This window comes from Ipomoea nil, unplaced genomic scaffold (genome assembly GCF_001879475.1).
Source record: "Ipomoea nil cultivar Tokyo-kokei standard unplaced genomic scaffold, Asagao_1.1 scaffold0276, whole genome shotgun sequence".
Taxonomy (NCBI): Eukaryota; Viridiplantae; Streptophyta; class Magnoliopsida; order Solanales; family Convolvulaceae; genus Ipomoea; species Ipomoea nil.
In genome coordinates this window covers 1,509,757-1,522,274 of record NW_017616704.1, presented here as the reverse complement: position 1 = coordinate 1,522,274, position 12,518 = coordinate 1,509,757, and the positions used below count along the sequence as shown (strand labels likewise).

Here is a 12,518-nt window from a genome sequence, read left to right as displayed (position 1 = left end):
CAGTGGATTTTCAATGTCATCTGAGTTATTGCCCCTCTGTGAAGCTAAGTTCCCCTGCGGAACAACCGAAGAAGATGCAGGAACAGGCAGTTGGTTGGCTAGTGAGGTCAGATTCATTCCTTAGCTCGACTCACTGGTGCCGAAAATTGCAGCGGCGTAGCTTCCATGTCGGTGCTCTGATACCATGATGGAAAGCAACATGCTATGGTGAGTTGCAAAGAGAATCAGTGAAAGATGAAGGAGGAGAAGATTTCATTATGGTAAGAATGATTCTGGTTGGTTACCAGAGGATACAAGGTGATATATATACATATGGAAAGGAGGAAAAAACGGTTATAACAAACTCTTGGTGAAATACAAAAATGCCCTTAAAGAATTAGCTTCCTTATTTGTCAACTGTTATGCTTTGCTTAATCTCCAATAATATTAGAAACGTTTTGAAATAAAATTTATACACATAAAATTGAAGAATTATATAGATATTTAAATTTTTTAATATTACAAATAATTTTGTTTGCTATATTCAAATAAAAATTTAATTAAATTTATGACAAGTAATTATAATTGATTTATTACTTTAAAACATTGTATTGATATTGACTAGTCTTTTCATGTACAAAAATATATGCCTAATATTTATATTTTCATAAATAACTAACAAAATCTTACTAATTAAAATCTATATGAAATCAAATTTATTTATTATATTAATTAATCTAATATATAATGTCTATGTTAGTGTTTTGGTTAGATAGATAAAACCCCAAATTGTAATTGGCTTTATTATTATGGCATTCTAGATTAGGTCATGTCAAGAGTCAGTCTACTGTTTGTAGTGAAAACCTAATTGATCAAGGAATACATCAGAAGCTTATGTGAAGACTGAAGCAGACAAGAAGACTGACTGAAGTCGAATGAGCTGGCAGAAGGCAGTTATGCCATGAGGTGTCTTTACAAGAATGACCTTGGTTCTCTTCTCACCTCAAAAGGGTATCCTTGTAATCTTGCTAAGAAGTTAGTTGATGCAACAGATTACGGATGCCTCTCTGAACCAGAGACTATATATTCAGAAGTGTTGATTTGTTAAGCCGTTAATGAATCCATCTGATACACTCTAGAATCAAGAAAGAAAGCACTTGAATATTACGTTCTCTCTCTGGTTCAAAAGCGTTCTTCTCAAGCCTGGTGATTCATGGTGATTTGAGGTTATGAATTCGAGAAGAACAATACAAGCTAAAACCAGTGGACATCAAGATCACGCAGCTGTTGGATGCAGTGTAGGATTCCGTCACGAAGCGGACTGCACCAGAGATTGATCTCCATGGAAGGGAGTTTCGTGGACCTCTTAGTGCGTGGATCTCCGACTTCACAATCCACTAAGTTCAAGGTAGATTGGGTACTTACCTTGTTTTGTAACTTGGGTGAGATTCATTGTCTCCACCTTTGTACTTTGAAGTTAGTTTAGTGGATTGGACGGATCAGTGATCGTTCCCCAGATGTAGATACACATTGTATCTAACTAGGTTACCAAATCTTGTGTTGATTCTTTACCTTTCCGCACTTTTCTTTATCTATCTATATCTCTGATTGTCTATCTGATTGGTTATCTGTGTCATAGTTGCACATATTCTGTTAAGATAAGAAAAGTAGGTAAAATCAGTTAAAATCTCCATTACACACAAAGTTACATATGGTATCAGAGCTTTTAAGTCTACATAATGACTTGATCCAAACGGGAAAAGATTTTTGTTGTGTTTTGGTATTTCTTCTTGCGTTTTTTCGTCTATCAGGTTGTGTTTATTGCTGGTTGTGCTTTGGCTGGTTGTCTGAGTGTATCAGGATGAAGGCAAACACAAAACCCCCTACTGTACAAAATGCTAATGGAACCACATCCGCAAAACCCATGGTGGAATGGTCTGAGGCTGAAATAATAACGTCAGATCTCAACAATAAAGCCCTGAATTCGATTGTTGGATCCTTGCATGAATCTGTTTTCACTGAAGTTACTGGTGTGAAAGAAGCAAAGAAAGCTTGGGAAATTCTTGAAACTCGTTATGATGGCACCAGCGATGTAAAGCAGTCTAAGATTCAGATGGTTCTGTCAGAATTTGAAGCACTGAGGATAGATAAAGATGACAATATCTCTAACTTCCACAGCAGAATTCAGAGTCTGGTGAATAGAGCTGCGTTCTTGGTGAACCGTTTCAAGAAGATTCTAAGATTTCTTCCCAAAAGGTTCCGGATGAATTGAAAGTGACTGCGATTCAAGAGAATGCTGGATGGGAAAAGAAGAGCGTAGGAGAACTGATGGGTAGTCTCAATACGTATGAGCTTGAGGTTCTGGCAAACGATAATCCGAGTTCTAACAAGCGTGGAAAGTCAGTAGCGTTCATCACCGAAACTGAGCAAGAATCTGACTTTGAAGAAGCTGAAGATGAATCCTTAGCCCTTCTAACAAAGAACTTCAAGAAAATCTTAAAGGGATTCAAGCGCAGAAATCAAGGGAAGTTCAATCGAAATCAACCCAAGGGTGAAAGCTCAGCAAATCAGAAACCAGGTTTAACTTCTTCTTCATCAAAATCTGGTCAAAGCTCTCGTCCAGGTCAGGCTAAGAACACGTTGAAATGTACAGGCAAAAATCTAAATCGATCTATTCAGTGCCGGGAATGTGAAGGTTTCGGGCACATACAATCAGAATATGCAACTTATTTAAAGTGTAAGAAGTCGATGATAGTTGCCACTCTGAGTGATGATGAAGAAGAAGATGCAGATCAAGTGTCTGATGAAAATACTAGAAACTTTGTTGCCTTCTTCACTGCAACGGAGATCCAGTCAGAACCAGATGAAGACGATGATGAGGCTTACATGTCTTCAGATTATTTTGAAGAGAAACACATTCAGTTAGAGATGGAATTTGCTAAACTTGTGGCTTGTTGGGAACAATTTGTGAAAGTTAACAAGAAACTGAATGAAGATCTGAGACAACGGGATGAACAGGTAAAAAAATTAAACACTGATTTAGTTTCTAAAGATGATCTTATTTCCCATATCAGATCCCAATCGCATGCCCATACATTAGGGTCAGTGCATATAGCTCTGACACGGCCCCGAAGCACCATGCTTGTACCGCAGCACAAGGAGATTGATCGCAACCAATCGATGAACCACAGCTCATTTATAACGTTTGATCGCAACCAAACTGTGGACCGCAGCCATATATATATATATATATATATATATATATATATATATATATATATATATACATATATATAACCTGTACAGCCGACCGATCGCAACCGGCCGGGTTAACAGCCGATGGTTCTCAACCCATCCAACTGCCTGTATAGCCAATTGATCGCAACCAATTGGGGTATCATGCACAAATAACACATAGCCAAGCACATGCAACCCACATGAACACATAAGGAGGGGGGGGGTGGGGGGGGGGGGGAATCATTGAGGAATACTTATCCTAATATAACTTATGCGTGGTCAACCACTTTAGACTTACTCAAGACACGCCTAAGGGGACATGCACCTTCCTCCTAGGCCAACAGGATACCAATTCAACTAACATGCAATATACAAGACTTCTTTTATCATAAGAACGATATCCGACACATCAAACTAGACTCATACACGACAAACGGGGTACGACGGGACACGGGTTAACATCTAAGTGGGAAAAACACCACAATGCACACAAGGATTCCAGCGGGTGGCCGGCGGGTGGAGGGCCACCCGCCGGCGGCAAGTCATGAGGCAGCGGGCAGGCGCCAAGCGGTGTTTATGGACAACGGGTACCCCTGCCCCCGCCTACCCCCCACTGACTCCTATGTAATAACTCGGTCCCGGGATCCCTCGTGGAACCCGAAACCATGTCCAGACACGTTTAAACATAACAATGATACCACGTAATCAAGTAATGGATTGAAACCAAGAATCACATCAAATACGTCCTAACACGACTCCTAAACATGTCAAGACTCAACACCCGAACATGCAAAATCCCTCCCAAACATACCAAGAATAACACAATACGAAATCCACGTTTTAACCCTAGGGCTCTAGTCATAACTAAAATGCAAGATCATTTATATAATTTATCTTAGAATCAAGAACATCAAGATTATCACATAAGCATCAAGATCAACACATAAACATCAAGATCATCTCATAAACATCAAGATTATCTCATAATCATCATATCAATCTCAGGAAAAGCCTTATCAAGATGCAAACACAGAATCACATATCAAAGGAGCCAATGAAGGAGATTATAGCAAGGAAAATAGGTTTTGTTGAGACATGGGTTACCTCTTAGCCTTAATTAGAATCCTTGGCTACTAAGGTTCTTTCTCTATGATCTCCTCTTCGTGATTTCTCCTACGTTTGGTGATAGGGAAATTCTTGAGAATTCTTGTGTGGTGGAATCTATTGTGGTGTGATTTCTAGGTGCCTCCTAGGTCCTTATATATATTTAAGAGTCCTGATTAAGGTCTGAAAGGTAGGGATTCGCTTATTCTATTCCTTATAGGACTAAGGGTTTGGTTTAGGGATAAGGGTCCATGATGCATGGTGGACCCTTCTCAATTAATTAAGGGAATTCAATTCTCTTTTAATGGTAAGCAATTAAATAATTAGTTTGGGTTAGAGGCCGTAACACGGGGTGTTACATCTTTGCTCTAAAAGCTTACCAGTCCTCGAATCAGTGGCTCTATACAGTTTTTCTGCCCCCTCCGTCAAGCTTTAATCTTGTCCGTTCATTTAAATTTCAAAAATCAGATGAAGGACATGTCAGTTTCGCTCTTCTAGGGTTCTAAATCATCAGCCCTTCTCTTCAAGAATCTCTTCTGAAACAATGAGAGACCCAGTTGTCATCTTGATGATTAAGGAATTCATGAAAGATCACTCACCAGAAAATGCTTTGAAACATGTCAGATCACTTCTGTCGATGTGCATAAAGAAGAAGCTGAAAATTGACCCGGTCCTCAGAGATGAGATCATTTTGACAGTAATCACAAGCTATCCTGAGTTTCTAGAATGTCTCTCAGTCGATGATACATCCTCATTAATGGTTCTAGCTGCTGATATCGAAGAAGACGTTGTCTCGGCTACCATTGCTGAACCTGTGGATGGAAACAGAGCTGGTGCCTTCCTAAAGTTCTTTGGGCAAAAAGCTCTTGAATGGAAATCGAGTGTTCGCAACTGTATTGCTGCACAAGAGCATGCATTGGAACAAGCTCAGGACCTAGCTCGTCAACGAGTCAAGACTCTTTAGAAAAGGTCTAAATTTTCTATCCCCTCTGTTTCTATTTCATCTGATGATAAACCTGTTCATGAATCCGAGTCTGCCCTAGTAGCTCCTTATGTATCTAAGTCAAGCATGCATGTGTCTGAACCTATTGATGTGGATATTCATGCATCTATTTCTGAGAATGTTGATATTCCTGTATCTGAATCAACCATGTCTAAGTCTGTTGAAATTGATGCATCTAAGGTGTATGTTGATTCTGATATTGTCATGACTGATGTGACTTTGTCTGTTCTTGTTACTGTCATACCTTTAAGTGTTCAACCTGTTTCGCAGTCTACTCAAATTGACTCTGAGTCTGGTATACCTGTGTACACTCCTAAAACATCCCTAGAGTTACTTGAAACTGCAGAGCACTTTGCAAAATTTCCTACTGAGTCTGTTCCTGAACCCTCTCATATTCTTCAAACCAAGTCAGTTAATATCCCGGTTGATCAGGATGACGATCTTCTTCTGACTCATCTTGTAACACCCCCTAAAAACAAGCTATTTAAAAGACTTAAACATGCAGATAACTGAACTAAACAACAAACACAGCGGAAGACTGAAAGATAACTACATAAACATAAAGCCAAATCACGGGGTGTTATGCCACGTTCACCAAAAAGGATGAACGCTACGGCAACATCTACAATGTTTACATCTAATCCATAGTCTCAAAAGGCTACAACTAAACTGGCACACAGGCCATAAGACAAATGGGAGAAGCTACACTAGCAAGTACTAGACTGCGCACTCGCCTAGACATCACCTGATAGAACACAATAAAACATGGGACGACGCCCGGTCAGCGAATAATGGTGGTAACCCACCAATACATGTGAAATATCATACATAGATAAGATATAAGTTGTAAAGCCATTTTCGAAACGGAATACATAAGTATATAAGTACAAAATCAAGATCAATAGTCAACACAAGACCCAACACTCTCAACAAGGATACGGGAACACATCCCAAAACCACAAAGGATAACCACAACACAAAGGACAAAGACAAGACCAATGACAACACATGCCTTGGTGACTACACACGTCACAAGAAGAGAACTCACAACCACGGCTACACAAGCCCTTGTGACATCACTCATCACGAGTTGATATGCCTTCCTTATGCCCGGTTCCAACCGTATGGCTACCCCCAACCTTATATCTAGTTCCAACCTTTACCTCCATGACCCCTGTACACCAAGTCTAACCATATTCCCCCGGGAACCGTCGTTCCCCCTCCAACAGTCCCTCCAACAAAACAACCGATTTCATAGTACACGAAGTACCGATCACACATGGCAACACATGCCCTGGATAACACATGTTATCCCAGGAATAAACACGTAAACCTTACACAAAGGCAACAAACTCCATAATCACGTCACGGCCACCACGAGGACCGCTGCAATACCTTGGTGACTAGTGTCCCTTACCACTAATCGTGCAATCCAGGTAAAGCCACACACACATCACACCACAACAGGAATCAATCAACGGATCACAACGAAGATATGAAACCATACAAAATCAAGGAATGGGTCACAGCCCAACAACAACAACAATGAATAACACAAGTTATCATCAACCAATAGGAAGGTACAAACAACACACACGCTAGCATTTAAACACCGAACTATCATGCTCATCAAACGGGTAAGCCAAAGGGAGTTCCAAAGAACACACAAGACTCGTCACGGTTCAACGAAACACAATGTTGAACATTTAACACGATTCAAGACACCAAAACCTACATGGAATCCTACCATATAGTTCTAGACATACGAAACATCAAGAAGACACTCAAATAGTTCCACAAAAGAACAACGGGAAGTCAAAAGACCAAATACCGAGTCAAAAGAATCACGGGGAACAAATCCCCCAACAACCACAATAGTGTACCCGCGGGTGGACCCACGGGTGATGCCCCGCCCGTGGTTCCACCTGCAGGAACACACTCCCACAAGCCTTGTACCCGCGGGTGGGCCCACGGGTGGTGCCCCGCCCACCATTCCGCCCGCGGGTACACGTCTTGTACCAAAACAATCCCTTCGGGGATTTTCATCTCCAAACTCAAATTCAAGTCCAAAACATGCAAAATCTCACCAAATACAACAAAATGACTTGAATTTAAGGAAATGCCAAGCAATGGCACAAAAGAACCCTAAACACAAGCTCTAGATATGCATTTTCACAAGACAATGCATAAACACTCACATTTCATAGCAAAACACATGTAGAATCCAAGAAATCACATATAGGCAAGCAAAATAGGTTTTGTAGAGCATGGGTTACCTCATTCGCTTAACATCCAAAAACAACGCCAACTTTGGCTATGCTCAACTCATAAGCCAAACGGGAACCTGTGAATCAAACTGGATTCTCACTAATTAACAAGAGCACTAAACAAAACTAATTATGCTCATAAAGGGAATTAAACCCTAGATCATTCTTTAATTACCCACAAGCTCAACCAACTAAGCTAAGGATACTATTATAACCAATACTAGCATATGCCTTTAGCAAGGATTAAACCCTAACCAAACACAACCACAACCACCACCCTTACCACTAAGCTAATAACTCAATTAGTAACATAACTAAGCAACAACTAACTAATACTAAACTAATCAACAAAACAAAAGAAAGGAGCAGCTCACCATCTTCTTCTTCATTCTGCATGCTCACCAACCCGCGGGTAGATGAGCACCTCCACCCGCGGTTTGCGTCACCAAGGAGCACCGCCATCACCACCGGAGCCTCACCGTCACGTTGTCCTCGCCGGGGAAGGACCCGTTCGCCGTAGCTTCGCCCAAACAGCTACCGCCACGAACCGCCAACAGCGCTACGATCTTCCGGACTGCCGCCGTTGCTTTGCTGGAACAGAGGAGACGGTGGAGAGACTGGTCACTAGAGGGAGGAGACTACATCGCTGGATGTTGTTTGCTCGGTCCACGCTGCCGGAGAAGCCACTGCTCCACTTCTCGTTGTTCTTCTTGTCAACGCCGGCTGCTTCGTCGGAGGGGAGAGAACGAAAGAGAAAAGGGTGAGGTGGTTGTGGCCTTCATTACTGCTGCTTCCAACTCTGCCATTGCCATGCGTCGCCCAGCTCTGCTTAGGGAGAAGACTGCCATGGCTGCTACTCCATAGCCGTGAAAGAGAACTCCGGAAGTCCGAGTAGCTCACCTATGCTTTGCTTGATGTCGCCGGAGCTAAAGTCGGACTCTTCGGCTGGTAAGAAGGAAGGGGGAAGAGAACGACGTACACAGGGGAGGCGTTTGGCTGCTGTGTGTAGGAGTTCCAAGAGGAGAATATACAATACAAACCTACACACTAGGATAGTAGGGTTCATAATGGGTTGGGTTAGACTATGTATGGATTTTAGGCCAAACATCTTGGGCTCATAAAATAACAACACATGTATTCATATATATATATATATATATATATATATATATATATATATATATATATATATATATATATATATATATATATATATATATTATATAAGATAAATAATTTTATTAGTTATATTGTCTTTAGTTTTCTTCAATATAAAAATTCTTTATATTCAAATTTATTAATTGATTATATTCGCTACATTGTCCTTACAATGTCTTTATTCAGTGAAATTTTTTTTATTAATTATCAATAAATTAATTAAAAGAAATATTTTCATTAGTTATATTATCTTTATTTTTCTCAAATGTAAAAAATTTTTTAGATTCAAATTCATCAATTGATTATATTCACTACATTATCTATTATCTTTTTTGTGCACTATTTTTCTAATTAAATATCAAAGTTATAATATAAAATAATGTTATATATTTATTTATCAAGTATTTTATTAATACCATGAAAAAATTAAAAAAATATAATTAATAAAGCCAACCATGTTAACTACTTTTGAGAGATTTTGTGACAAAGAGAGTATTCAAATCACACAACAAATTGAAGTGAGAACTACCTCGCAATGTCCTTGTTTGACAATCAGCAGTTAGCCGTTAGCGTTAACGGATTATACTAGCGGATTTGACCAGCGAATTTATTTAATTATTAACATTGGGTAGAAAAAATGACCGCCAAATTATTAAATCAAATGAATGGTTCATATTGTTCAGGTTTTAATTTTTTTCTTTTAAGATTTTATAATTTATCCTTAATTATATGATTATCCATTTAACTTTTCCGTTAATTCACCGTTAGTATAATTCTAATATTAAAGTCTAATATAGAATTATAACTACACCATTAATTTAATTCTAATATTAAAGTCTTAATAGAACTTAACCACAAATCCTAATGTCGGAATCTCCTCAAACAATATTAGTATATATTTAATATTTTATGCCCTAATTTTTATTTGTTCTCCCTTATGTCCCGTATTTGGTTTCAACCATACCTATACAATTATTTTATTGACAATTATAATCAATATTGACTATATTATCTTGCATTTGTAAACTTAGAATTACCTATTTAACCCGCACGAGCTTAGCTCAATGGTGTAGTGGGTAGTATTTGGGAGAAGAGACCAAGGTTTGAACCTCGGCGGCGGCAATGCAGGAATTATGTCCAAAGTGGGTATGCTAAACCATTGAGTCACCGTGATTTACAACTTCCCACAATGCTCTGTCGGGTCGGAGTGTGGGGGGGCCCTTGGGATTGGGGACTCAACCTTTGGGAGAAGAATTACCTATTTAAATACGCAAATTCAACTTTCAATTATCTATGCACGAACGATTTCAATATAATCTTGCCTTAATATACCTTAAAGTACTTATTTAAAAAAAAATCATTGGGCATTATCCCAATCGCGCAATGCGCGTAAAAAACTAGTATGTATATATATATATATATATGGGCTTAACTAGACTTGGGTTGGGTTAAGGTTCAAGACCACACTTTGGGTTGCTTAATTCTTTTGAATCAAGGATCATACAAAATATATAAATATATTTTTGGCTTAAGGTATTTTGGTAATAAAAATCATTTTGGGTCTAGGCATATTTTGTACAAAAATATTGGTTCACCATAATAGGTAGACCCGGGCTCATTTAAAAATAAATAACTATATAAATATTTTTATTAAAATATTTAATACCGGGACGATAATTAATTTTAGGGAAATACGGGGTGTCACATCCTCACCCCCTTAAAAGAAGCTTCGTCCCCGAAGCTAGAAAAATCATTTTGGGATAAGTGTGTCACAAAAATACGATAATATATATATAGAAAAATATTTTACGGGCATATATATACATATATATACTCTAGGTTTTGGGAAGAGATTTGGTTCGATAGGTTAGAAAGGGTGGAAGGGTATAGGTTTTAAACTCAAGGACACGATGGTTGGTAAGAAAAGATGATGAGAGTTTAGGTTCCAAACTTGAGACAACGTCAATTAGGAATAGGATCGAAGTAACTAAAGTTGCAACTTAGGAAATAAGGTTGCCACCTTGCACAGAATCGTTTGAAATGAAGGGTCAAGAACGAGGTTTGAAAGAATTGAAAGGATTTCCTAACGAAAGGTACTAGATTTAGGCTCAAGGATAGCGTAGATTAGAAAGGAAATCAAGATTTTCAAGGTTACAACTTAGGAGAACGAGGTTGCCACCTTGTACATGATCAAATTAAGGAGGAAACAAGAACGAGATTCGAAGAGATAGGAAAGATTTCTCGGAAAGAGACATTTGGTTTGACAAGAAGAGGGGAGAAAAACGGCTTAAAGGGGGTTAAGAATTCTCGACTTCAGGCGACTTCTTCAACTTGACGCTTCGATCACTACACCTTTGACTAACTGAAGGTTCCCAACCTTGATTCTGACGCGTTCCCACGCTAAGACCTATATCGGACCCTCTTCGTAAGCTGAGATCACAAACATCTTCACCCCAAACCCTTCTTCAAACGCTGGTTTCTTCTTCAACTTTGTTATAGCCGAGCGAAACTCACACGAACCAGGCAACTGCGAGTTGACTTGCTTCTCTTATCGGTTTTCATCATTGCGTTAGAAACGAAACTCTTAGCAACCTTCCTTGATCTTCTTAGAGATTCGGCTTGTTGTCCGTTCTAGCTAACACACGATCGGTCGAAACACTAAGCTCCCACTTCGGTTATTTACAAACCAACTTTCTTCTTTAATGCACCTGAAGATCGTTGAGGTCTAAGCTCCCACATCATCCTTGTACCTTCCTTAGCATCGTGAACCTTGGTACTTCTAAATCTCACAAAATCTTGTAAGGAGTCCTTTGAATGCTTGACAACAACCACCTCTGAAAGGGAAACTTGGTCCATCGTTAGAGCACAAACCGCGGCTTTCATAGACCCATAGCGCAAGTTCCCAACTTGTCTTCTTGATCTGTATGATTCTTTCCCATTAACCATTTAAAACCGGTTGGATTGTAGAGCTCAACTGTAACCTTAAGCCAAACGCAAACGGTAGAACTTTTCGTTAACTGAAGTCTTTACCAAGACAACGTCTTGAGATAACCCAGAATTCCTTACTCAAAGATTTGCTCATGCCTTTACTAGAAGCTTAATATGTCGAATCTTGTACACTATTGTTAACCGGCAATCTTCATAAGGTAGTTGGCTACAAACCAACTTGGTTTTCTCTTGACTTGATTAACGGTAGGTCTTCCTTGAAAACTTTGTTCCGGCGCGAACATGACCTACTTATGAAGGTCCAACGGTAGAATCGGTCTTTAGGTTGATCTCAAACTGTCCTTCCTTTTACTGTTCAAACTTCCCAAACAAGATTAGTTACTTCTCGTTCCTTCCTGGTTTTAGATAGATCTTTTACTAGGGATCATCGGCACAGAGTCCCACTTGCAACTTAGGAACACTCGGTGATCAAATCCGTCTTTGCTTTGCTCTTGTCGGTTTGAGTCTTCTGATGGCCCCAACGATTGTTTGCAACTCGGTTACGGATTCACTTCTTCTTGTTGCCAAACCTTCTTACCAAAAGTCTTCATGCTTAGACATAACTTTCCAGGTGCGCCGAAAATGATAGACGTTACTCTCATTCCCCAACTACTTCTTAACCTCTTCACGCTTCACAGGGTCGGACGACTTGCCGACAGCGATGCTCTTCTCTTCCATGCACTTTAGAGGTCCAAGCTTTTCATGCATGGTCATCTTGATCTTTATTACTTCCAAGTTGAATGCCTCGAACTTGACCACTCCCGGTTTCTTCGAAGGTAGGTAGA

The 12,518-nt window shown here is 39.4% G+C and overlaps 1 long non-coding RNA gene across 1 annotated transcript; it reads right to left on the bottom strand.

Annotated features, from left to right (window-relative positions):
* Positions 1 to 6,042: 6,042 nt before the first annotated feature.
* Positions 6,043 to 8,025, bottom strand: LOC109154726. The gene is made up of 3 exons (XR_002049774.1): positions 7,965 to 8,025; positions 7,600 to 7,667; positions 6,043 to 6,068 (listed from the first exon to the last, which is right to left on the bottom strand). It is a non-coding gene; the product is annotated as an uncharacterized LOC109154726 (long non-coding RNA).
* Between the last annotated feature and the right edge of the window lie 4,493 nt (positions 8,026 to 12,518).